Consider the following 11,452-nt stretch of genomic DNA (forward strand, 5'->3'; position numbering starts at 1 on the left):
TCTGGGAGTGACTCATCAGGGTCTGTGCCTTTCCTCCTCTCTTCCACCTCTGTTCTTTCATGGAGTGTGCTTTTTAAATTAATGAATTAATTTCTTTCTTTATTTTCGGCTGGGCTGGGTCTTTGTTGCTGCGCGCGGACTTCCTCTAGTTTGTCTAGAGCAGGGGCTACTCTCTAGTTGCAGTGTTTGGGCTTTTCATTGTGGTGGCTTCTCCTGATGAGGAGCACAGACTCTAGAATACAAGGGCTCAATAGTTCTAATGTACAAAGTTAGTTGCCCTGTTGTCTATGGGATCTTCCCAGACCAGGGATTGAACCCCTGTTCCCTGCACTGAAAGGCAGATTATTAACTCCTGGACCACCAGGGAAGTCCTAGTGGAAGGTATTTGATTATATCTTCTGGGTTTGGAGTAGAACCTATGGGAGAAAACAAGGCAAATGCCATGTTTCCCAGCACGATCCTTTCTTTCTTTATTTCTTTCTTCTTCTTCTGCTGCTGCTGCTGCTAAGTCGCTTCAGTCATGTCCAACTCTATGCAGCCCCATAGACGGCAGCCCACCAGGCTTCTCCATCCCTCAGATTCTCCAGGCAAGAATACTGGAGTGGGTTGCCATTTCCTTCTCCAATGAAAGCATGTATGCTAAGTCGCTTCAGTCGTGTCAGACTGTGTGCGACCCAATGGACAGAAGCCCACCAGGTTCCTCTGTCCACAGGATTCTCTAAGCAAGAATACTGGAGTGGGTTGCCATTTCCTTCTCCCTTTTTCTTCTGACTATCTACTTATCTTATTTTGTTGGCTGCGCAGCATAGCGTGCAAGATCTTGGTTCCTCCACCAGGGATTGAATCTGCACCTTCTCCAGTGAAAGTGTGGAGTCTTAACCACTGAAACATCAGGGAAGTCCCAGCACAGTTTTTTCTTGTATTTTACTTTCTTTCAAAAGAAGAAATTAATTTATTTGGGAGAGGGGAAAAGAGGGAGGGAGGGCAATGGAACTTGGAGTTTAGAAAGAACTTTAATTTGTTCATTCATTTGACCAAAGAACAGATAATGATCTGGGAGCTTAAACCACAGTGCTCATTGCCTTCCCGGACACCAGGGTGAGCTCAGAAACTCCTGAGATACAAACAGTGGAGGAGACTTTGGAAGGGCTGAGATTCTTGCAGTAACTGTGAGGGAGAGATACGGGAAGTTCAAGTTATTATGCTGGCATTGATTCCATTTTTAAGCCTGTGTTGTGATGACTTGGGACTTCCCTTGTGGGCCAGACAGTAAAGAATCTGCCAGCAATGCAGGAGACATGGGTTCGATCCTTGGCTCAGGAAGATCCCCTGGGGAAGGGAATGGCTACCCACTCCAGTATTCTTGCCTGGAGAATCCCATGGACAGAAGAGCCTGGTGCGCTACAGTCCATGGGGTCACAAAGAGTGGGACATAACTGAGTAATCAAGCATGGGATAACTTGAAGAAATAATGGCTCTATTTATTTATTTCACTGAAGTAAGGGAACTTCCAAAGTGGCATAGCAGTAAAAGAATCCACCTGTCAATGCAGGAGATGTAAGAGACACATCTTCGATCCCTGGGTCGAGAAGATCCCCTGGTGTAGGAACTGGCAACCCATTCCAGTATTCTTGCCTGGAAAATTCCATGGACAGAGGAACCTGGCAGGCCACAGTCCATAGGATCACAAAGAGTAGGAAACAACTGAGTGAGCACACACACACACTGAATTAAGAAAGATATAGTGATACATAACTGGCAATGTGCCAGGTACTGTTCTAGGCACTGGAGATGCATCTGTGAATAAACTCAGTATTGTTTTTGCCTTCAAGGAGCTTCCCACCCAATGGGTGCTGTTTAGGGAGCCAGGTGTCTGTATCTCTCATTGAACCCTGGGCCCTGGGGGCAGGAATCTTATCTGATTCCTATCAGTGCCCTCACAGCACCCCTGATGAGGCTCTGTTCATAGTGGGTGCACAAGCATACTTCCTGACTAGGTAGTCCTGATGCAGTAATCCTGCTCAGGATGTTAGCATTTAACACATGAACCTTGTTCAGCATGGCACTTCTGTTATATTCAGAAACTAGAAATATGAAGGCATAGGAGGAACTAAAATCACAGACTTTCTTTTTCTAATTTTTTAAAGCATCCTCTCACTCTCTCTTTTTAAAAATTGAAGTATAGTTAATTTACAATATTATGTTAATTTCTGCTAAATCACAGGTTTTCTTTCCTTTTTTTTTTCATTAGACTGGCTATTTTTTTTTTTAAAAGCTGGAGTATAATTGCTTTACAATGTTGTTAGTTTCTTCTGTACAACAAGGTGAATCAGCTATATGTCTACATATATCCCCTCCCTCTTGAGCTTTCATCCCCCCCACCCCTCCACCCCACCCTTCAGGTCATCACAGAGCACCAAGCTGAGTTCCCTGTGCAGTTTCCCACTAGTCATTTATTTTACACATGATACTGTACATGTCAATCCTAATCTCCCAATTCATCCCACCCTCCCCTTCCCCCTCAACACATGTCCACATGTCTGTTCTCTGCATCTGTTCTCTTCCTGCCCTGGTTCAAATAGGTTCAGCCATACCATTTTTCTAGATCCCACATATATGTGTTAATATACAATATTTGTTTTTCTCTTTCTGACTTCCTTCACTCTGTATGACAGACTAGGTCCATCCATGTCTCTACGAATGACCCAACTTTGTTCTTCACAGGCTTTCTTAAAGCTAGCAAAGTAAGAGTTTTACTTTGGGGAGTATTTTTGTTACTTTTGTGTTCATGAATTAATTTCTGTGTGCGAAAATGCTTGTATCAGGTATTTTTATATAGCAAACAACATAGAACTTGATTCAAACGGACTTAAAAAAAGAAAATTTGGGGCTCATGTAACTGAAAAGTCCAGAAATAGATCAAGTAGTTGAAGGCAAAGCTTGATCCAGAATCTCAAATCATATCACCAAGATCTGGCTCTTCTCCCTTCCTGTCCTCTGCTTTCTGGGTGTCACAGTCTCACCACACACTGTCTGGGAAAGGAGTAGGGCTCCGCTGGAAGCTCTGGTGGTGTTCAGAAGAAGACTTTCTTCTCTGAAACCACAGCAAATATCTCATATTGTATGTGTGAGTTCAGTTGCTAAGTTATGCCTGACTCTTTGTGACTCCGTGGACTGTAGCCAGCCAGGCTCCTCTGTCCATGGGATTTCCCAGGCAAGAATACTGGTGTGGGTTGCCACTCCCTTCTCCAGGAGATCTTCACACCCAAGGATCGAATGCATGTCTCCTGCATTGCAGGCGGATTCTTTACCACTGAGCCACTTGGGAAGCAAGGTTGAAATTGGGATACATCCCATCCCTGAGCCCATCACTGTGCCATGAAATGGGACACAGTGATTGGTTGGGAAGAGTCAGGCTCTGTCCTGGCAGATGACTGAAGTGACGGGGGACAGGGCCCTTAAATTAATGATAGTGACACAAAAGGAAGACAGCAGATACAGGGAGGAAACCCTGATAACTGTATTTCTTCACATATCAGGAGCCTCAAGCTCAGGAAATTATGACCATGGAACTCCAAAGCTTAGTGATTTAAGATCACAGAGGTCTGTTTCATGTTCAAGTTCATGTGCATGGTGGGTGGCCAGGGGCTAGCTTATCACAGCCCTCCCTGGGGTACAGGCTGACACAGAGCACCATCTTGAACGTTTTCACTCACCATGCCAGGAAAAGAGAACCCTGAGGATTTCACACTGGCTGGCAGATGCTCCAGCTCAGAAAGGAACACACTTGACCTCTTGTTGTTGTTGTTGAGTCACTAAATTGTATCCAGCTCTTGATATCTCCATGGATTGCAGCATGCCAGGCTCCCCTGTCCTTCATTATCTCCCAGAGTTTGCTCAAACTCATGTTCATTGAGCTTGTGATGCCATCCAACCATCTCACCCTCTGTAGCTACCTTCTCCTCCTGCCCTCAATCTTTCCCAGCATCAGGGTCTTTTCCAATGAGGGTCCCTTCGCATCAGTTGGCCAAAGTATTAGGGCTTCAGCTTCAGCAACAGTCCTTCCAATGAATACTAAGGGTTGATTTTCTTAAGAATTGACTGGTTTGATTTCCCTGCAGTCCAAGGCACTCTCAAGAGTCTTTCCCAGCACCACAATTTGAAAGCAACAGTTCTTTGGCACTAAGCTTTCTTTATGGTCTGATTCTCACATTCATACATGACTACTGGAAAAACCATAAATTTGACTATATGGACATTTGTGGCAAAGTGATGTCTCTGCTTTTCAATATGCTGCCTAGGTTTGTTATAGCTTTTCTTCCAAGGAGCAAGCATCTATTAATTTCATGGCTGCAGTCACCATCTGCAGTGATCTTGGAGCCCAAGAAAATAGATGTGAGAGTAGGACCATAAAGAAGGCTGAGCACCAAAGAATTAATACTTTCAAATTGTGGTGCTGGAGAAGACTCTTGAGAGTCCCTTGGACAGCAAGGAGATCAAACCAGTCAATCCTAAAGGAAACCAACCCTGAATATTCATTAGAATGACTGTTGTGAAACTGAAGCTCCAATACTTTGGCCACCTGATGGGAAGAGCCAACTCATTGGAAAAGACCCTGATGCTGGGAAAGATTGAGGGCAGGAGGAGAAGGGGGTGACAAAGGATGAGATGGCTGGATGGCATCACAGGCTCAATGAACATGAGTTTGAGCAAACTGGGAGGTAGTGAAGGACAAGGAAGCCTGATGTGCTTAGTCCATGGGTAACAAAGAGTCAGATACGACCTAGCAACTGAACAACAACAACTAGTAAGAGGGTCCTGAAGACAATGCTCCATTGGTCAGGGGCTTCTGGGAGCAAAATGGAGACAGATTAATGAAGGACTTTGACTGAGAGGCTGCGCTGTCAACCCCACTGGCTCAGATGGACAGGGGAAGCGGTGCAAAGGATGAGCATTCATCCTTCTAAGATAATTTATCACCTCTAACACTGATCTACTCTTCAAAACTTCAGCCACATGCTTGTTGACCACAGAGTTGACAGTTTAAACCACAGGGTTATGAAGACAAAATTATGTGTGTGTGTGTGTGTGTACCACACTTTCAGGGTCCACTGAAGACATAGAGGACACAGTGCAGGTCCAGAGAAGCCTGTCTTTGGCAGAGTTCTTTAGACCCTACCCACTTCTCCTCTCTTCTCTGGGAGGACTACTGGGATTATGAAAGTTGGGTCAGTCAGTGTTCAATGCCGGAAGGAGAAAAACCCCAGGTAGTTTGAGAGTAGGGGACTTAACACAGGGATTTGGGTCCTTAAAAATGGTTGTGGGACTGAAGAAGCAGGTTCTAAAATGGGCTTCAAGGAATACTCCTGGAACTTTAAGAACTTGCCCTCAACAATTGTTTCTGAAGACAATTTCAAGCTGGTTCTACAGCTCAGAGTTCAAGAATACACATCCAAAAGTGCCATCCAGGGACTGGAAAGCCAATTTAAGAAGACTTCTGGTACTGGAAATGCTCCTGCCCCCAAATGTCACACTTCCATGACCTTGCTTGCCAGCAGCCAAAATAGTCAAAATAGAATAGAGATGGTCTTGGGGTCAGCCTCCCAAATCCACGTCAGTGCATATAATTGTAGACATGGTTTCTCATTCAGACCCAAGTTGCAATGAATTCTGGTAAGTGTTGGTGTAACTTTCCAACCTCAGAGAAGGTGAGAGAAGCTAACCATAATAACCACCCAAAGGTGTCTTTGTCTGGTTTTTCTCTCTCACATTTATATTTTGAGTGGTAAGCTGCTGCTGAGTGGTTTAAAAGTTTGTTTTGTTTTTAACTGAAATAGAGTTGATATGGGCTTCCCTGGTGGCTCAGATGGTGAAAAATCTACCTTTAATGCACAAAACCCAGGTTTGATCCCTATGTTGGGAGGATCCTGTGGAGAAGGAAATGGCTACCCACTCCAATATTCTTGCCTGGAGAATCCCATGGACAGAGGAGCCTGGTGGGCTACAGTCCATGGGTCACAAAGAGCTGTGCGCGACTGAATGGCTAACACTTTCACTTTGTCACAACTGGTATACAGTGTTTCAGGTATATAGCGATGACTGTTATACATGTACATAGAGATCTATTGTTTCAGATTCTTTTTGGTAATAGGTTATTACAAGATATTGAATATAAATCCTTGTGCTATACTGTTGGTCGGAGAAGGAAATGGCAACCCACTCCAGTATTCTTGCCTGGAAAATTCCATGGACTGGGGAGCCTGGTAGGCTACAGTCCATGGGGTCACAAAGAGTGGGACACGACTGAGTGACTTCACTTTCTTTCTTTCTATAGTTCCTTTTGGAGAGGGAAATGGCAACCCACTCCAGTGTTCTTGCCTGGAGAACACTGTTCTCCCCATGGGCAGAGGGGCCTGGTGGGCTGCAGTCTATGGGTTGCAAGGAGTCAGATACGACTAAGTAACTAATAGATACACACACACACACATACTGTAGGTCACTGATAATATTTTTGATTAAAATGTTTATATAGGCTTGTATGCTTAGTTTGCAGTGAATCTCATATTTACATAACAATTTGCATTCAGTAGTTTTCCGGCTAACACAAATATAAGTATATCCCAAAATTAACCCATTTAACTTTAATAAAGTTAAAACTTGACAAAATTAACTCATTTAACTCATTACAAATTATCACTTGTAATATACAATGTTCCTGAACAGGTATAAATTGTTTCTTGGAATTATCATGTTTTGAATGTTTTAATGAATAGTATCACAGTCCTAAAATATGCATTATGAAAAAGTATGAAAGTTAGAGGGGAAAAGCTACAGTTCAGTTCATTGTTGTATGTCCTGTGTCTTCATTCTAACTCACTTAAAAATTATGATTTTGTTGCAGTTGTAAGTTTTGATTAGCTTTAATATTAAAGCTAAGTTGTTAAAATATAAAAGAATTATTATTGACTTTTCAATTTGCTCAAGATTATGAATTATAAGTGAACAGAGCAGCGTTTCCAGTTGACAAATGGAACTGCAAATGATGTTTTCTTTCTCTCTCTCTCTTTTTGTTTTTTGAATGTTCTGGGTCACCGTTGAAATGTGTGGTTTTTTCTTTTTCTTTTTTTTTCTAGTTGTGTTGCTCAGGCTTCTCTTATTGTGGAGCATGGGCTCTAGAGGGCTCAGGCTCAGTAGTTGTGGCCCAAGGACTTAGTTGCCCTGCAGACCGTGGGATCTTAGTTCCCTGACCAGGGATTGAACCCACATCCTCTGCACTGGAAGACAAATTGGAAGACAAATTATTAACTACTGGACCATCAGGAAAGTCCAGTATGATGTCTCTTCAATTAAGCTTGTGACAATTAAACCAAGCAACTGTAGCAGTAAGAAAATTATTGACAATGTAGAACCAAGGAATGTTCCTCTTCAAATATGCTGGAGTCTGTACTTTCAGTAAAAAGATGACTATCTGAAGTAGTACAGATGGTTACCAGGTACCAAGAAAACAGATAATAAGCTTGGACAAGAGTATTTTTTAGAGCTCACATTATAATTGGAGAGGGATAAAAAGGGAAAAGAGAGAATAGTCATCATTCATACAGGAAGTTATCCTCAATAGCCTGTCCAAGGATCATAACTTCTGATCAGAGGTTATAAGTCATAGATAAAGTTATCATCATGGAAAATGACAGGCAGTAGCCTTGAATGCTGACAAAGACTAAACAAACTGTGTCTTCAGATTTTAATACATAATTGGAGCTCCCAAAAACAATCAAGAACTAAATAAAATAAAATTTTATTTAGAGCCCTCTAGAACCAAATAGAAAAATCAAGGCTATGGTTTTTTTTCCAGTAGTCATGTATGAATGTGAGAGATGGACTATAAAGAAAGCTGAGTACTGAAGAATTGATGCTTTTGAACTGTGGTGTTGGAGAAGACTCTTGAGAGTCCCTTGGACTGCAAGGAAATCCAGCCAGTCCATCCGAAAGGAGATCAGTCCTGGGTGTTCATTGGAAGGACTGATGTTGAAGCTGAAACTCCAATACTTTGGCCTCCTGATGCGAAGAGCTGACTCATTTGAGAAGACCCTGATGCTGGGAAAGATTGAGGGCAGGAGGAGAAAGGGACAACAGAGGATGAGCTGGTTGAATGGCATCACCGACTCAATGGAGATGGGTTTGGGTGGACTCCGGGAGTTGGTGATGGACAGGGAGGCCTGGCGTGCTACGGTTCATGGGGTCGCAAAGAGCCGGACATGACTGAGCGACTGAACTGAACTGACTGAATGCTTAAAAGTACAAAATCCCTATTTTGCCCTCTCCCCACATCGTGCTTCTGGCAGCCACTGATCTATTCTCTGTTTCTATGAGTTCTGTTTTTTTGTTTTCTTTTGTTTCCTTTTTAGATTCCACATGTAAGCGAGATCTTGTTGTTTTAATTGTAGTCATTTTGATGCCATCATTTCGTGGTAGTTTTAATATAGAACTCATAAGTTACAGTGTTTAACACTTTTTCAAATATTTATTGGCTATTCTTCCTTTATGAAGTGACTGTTCAAATAATGTGCTTGTTTAAAAGAATCAGAGTATTTTGCTATTATTATTGATGCAGTACTTGCTGTGATAAAGAACCTATGAACAGACCCACATTTATACAGCCATTTGATTTCTGACCCAGATGTCAAAGCAATTCAACGGGAAAATAAAAATCTTTTCACCAAATTGATCTGAAGCAACAGAACTTCAACCCAGCTCATTTGAGATGAATCATAGACCTAAATGTAGAAAACTATAAAACTCCTAGAAGAAACAAGAGGATATCTTCATGACACTGGGGAAAAACAAAGATTTTTTGAAGATTGACTTGCAATGGGCTGGTCCATGGGACCCCACGACCAGACACAGATAGGACTTGTGGACTTGTGCTAGGTTCTTGTCACATGGGACTCCAGGGCCCTTTGTTCATACCTCTTAACACCCCAGAAATGGGCTTACTGGAATATCTGATCTTGCTGAATTCCCCAAATATATTTGTATATGTGTGTATTTACTGGTATATGTATTTACTGAATACAGCAAAGAAAGACATGAGTCACCTTCCTGGGCTTTTCACCCTTCACTAATGTGGTCTCCACATATAAGCCATGGTCTTCTCATGTGGTTAGAAAAGAGGAGGCTTATGGGTGGGTGTTGGGGGTAGTACCTGACCTGTTGGCCATAGGGGAAGCAGCTCTAGTCAGTGTGGACTGGGGAGGAACCTGGACTTTGGGGTTTGAGTTCAAATCCCCAGACCTATTGGATTTGAGCTGTGTGTCCTTGGAAAATTCACTGGACCTCTCTGAGTCCTGGTTTCCTTATATGAGGTGAACCAATTTGACATCAGATGACTATATGGACTTAGGAATTAAGGACGGATCAGACAGCAGAAGCCAGGTGGTGCTTGTGGTAAAGAACCTGCCTGCCAATTCAAGAGACGTAAGAGTGTCAGGTTCAATCCCTGGTCTGGAAAGACTCCACCTGCAGGGGGCAGCTAAGCCAGTGTGCCACAATTACTGAACCCGTGCCCTAGAGCCTATGCTCCTCAGCAAGAGAAGCCACTGAAATGAGAAACCCATGCCCTAGGCTTTGTTTGCCGCAACTAGAGAAAGCCCACATGCAGCAATGGACACCCAGTGCGGTCAAAAAATTTAAAAGAAAATTTAAAGAAAGCTACTTAAAAACCATTTTATGGTATAAAATTATACATAAACATATATTTATCTATAAATATATGCATTTAAAGGTGTAAATGGGTATTTCTGTAAATCTTTTATAATTAATTTCCAGTTTTATTGAGATATAATTGACATATAGCATTATGTAACTTTAAGGTATACAACATAATGAGCTGACTTACATTCATCATAAAATTATTATCACAACAGGTTAGTGAATATCCATCATATCATATAAATACAACAATAAATAAATAGGAAAAACTTTTTTATTTGTAATAAGAGCTCTTAGGATTTACTATCTTCACAATTTTCATTTATAATGCACATCAGCATTCATTATCTTTATCAGATTGTACCTTACATCCCTAATATTTGCTTATCTTATAACTGGACATTTGTACCTTCTGACCATCTTTACCCAATCCCACCCCTTACCCTTCCACCCCAGCCTCTGGTAACCACAAATCTAATCTCTTTTTACTAAGAGTTACTTAGTTACTAAGTACTTAGTTTACTAAGTTACTTACTAAGTACTTACTAAGTTACTTACTTTACTAAGTACTTAGTTACAAAGTTACTTAGTTTACTAAGAGTTACTAAGAGTTACTAAGAGTTTGATTTTAAAGTATAATTGACTACAACACTATGTTAGCAGAGTTCCAAAGAATAGCAAGGAGAGATAAGAAAGCCTTCCTTAGAGATCAGTGCAAAGAAATAGAAGAAAACAATACAATGGGAAAGACTATAGATCTCTTCAAGAAAATTAGAGATACCAAGGGAACATATCATGCAAAGATGGGCTCAATAAAGGACAGAAATGGTAGGGACCTAACAGAAGCAGAAGAAATTAAGAAGAGGTGGTAAAAATACACAGATGAACTGTACAAAAAAGAACTTCATGACTCAAATAATCACAATGGTGTGACTACTCACCTAGAGCCAGACATCCTGGAATGTGAAGTCAAGTGGGCCTTAGGAAGTATCACTACAAACAAAGCTAGTGGGGGTGATGGAATTCCAGTTGAGCTATTTCAAATCCTGGAAGATGATGCTGTGAAAGTGCTGCACTCAATATGTCAGCAAATTTGCAAAACTCAGCAGTGGCCACAGGACTGGAAAAGATCAGTTTTCATTCCAATCCCAAAGAAAGGCAATGCCAAAGAATGTTCAAACTACCACACAATTGCACTCATCTCACATGCTAGTAATGCTCAAAATTCTCCAAGCCAGGCTTCAACAATACATGAACCGTGAACTTCCAGATGGTCAAGCTGGATTTAGAGAAGGCAGAGGAACCAAAGATCAATTTGCCAACATCTTCTGGATCATCAAAAAAGCAAGAGCATTCCAGAAAAACATCTATTTCTGCTTTATTGACTATACCAAAGCCTTTGACTGTGTGGATCACAATAAACTGTGGAAAATGCTGAAGGAGATGGGAATACCAGACCACCTGACCCACCTCTTGAGAAATCTGTAGGCAGGTCAGGAAGCAACAGTTAGAACTGGACATGGAACAACAGACTGGTTCCAAATAGGAAAAGGAGTATGTCAAGGCTGTGTATTGTCACCCTGCTTATTTCACTTATATGCAGAGTTCATCATGAGAAATGCTGGGATGGAAGAAGCACAAGCTGGAATCAAGATTGCTGGGAGAAATATCAATAACCTCAGATATTCAGATGACACCACCCTTATGGCAGAAAGTGTAGAAGAACTAAAGAGCCTCTTGATGA

This window comes from Cervus elaphus, chromosome 11 (genome assembly GCF_910594005.1).
Source record: "Cervus elaphus chromosome 11, mCerEla1.1, whole genome shotgun sequence".
Taxonomy (NCBI): domain Eukaryota; kingdom Metazoa; phylum Chordata; class Mammalia; order Artiodactyla; family Cervidae; genus Cervus; species Cervus elaphus.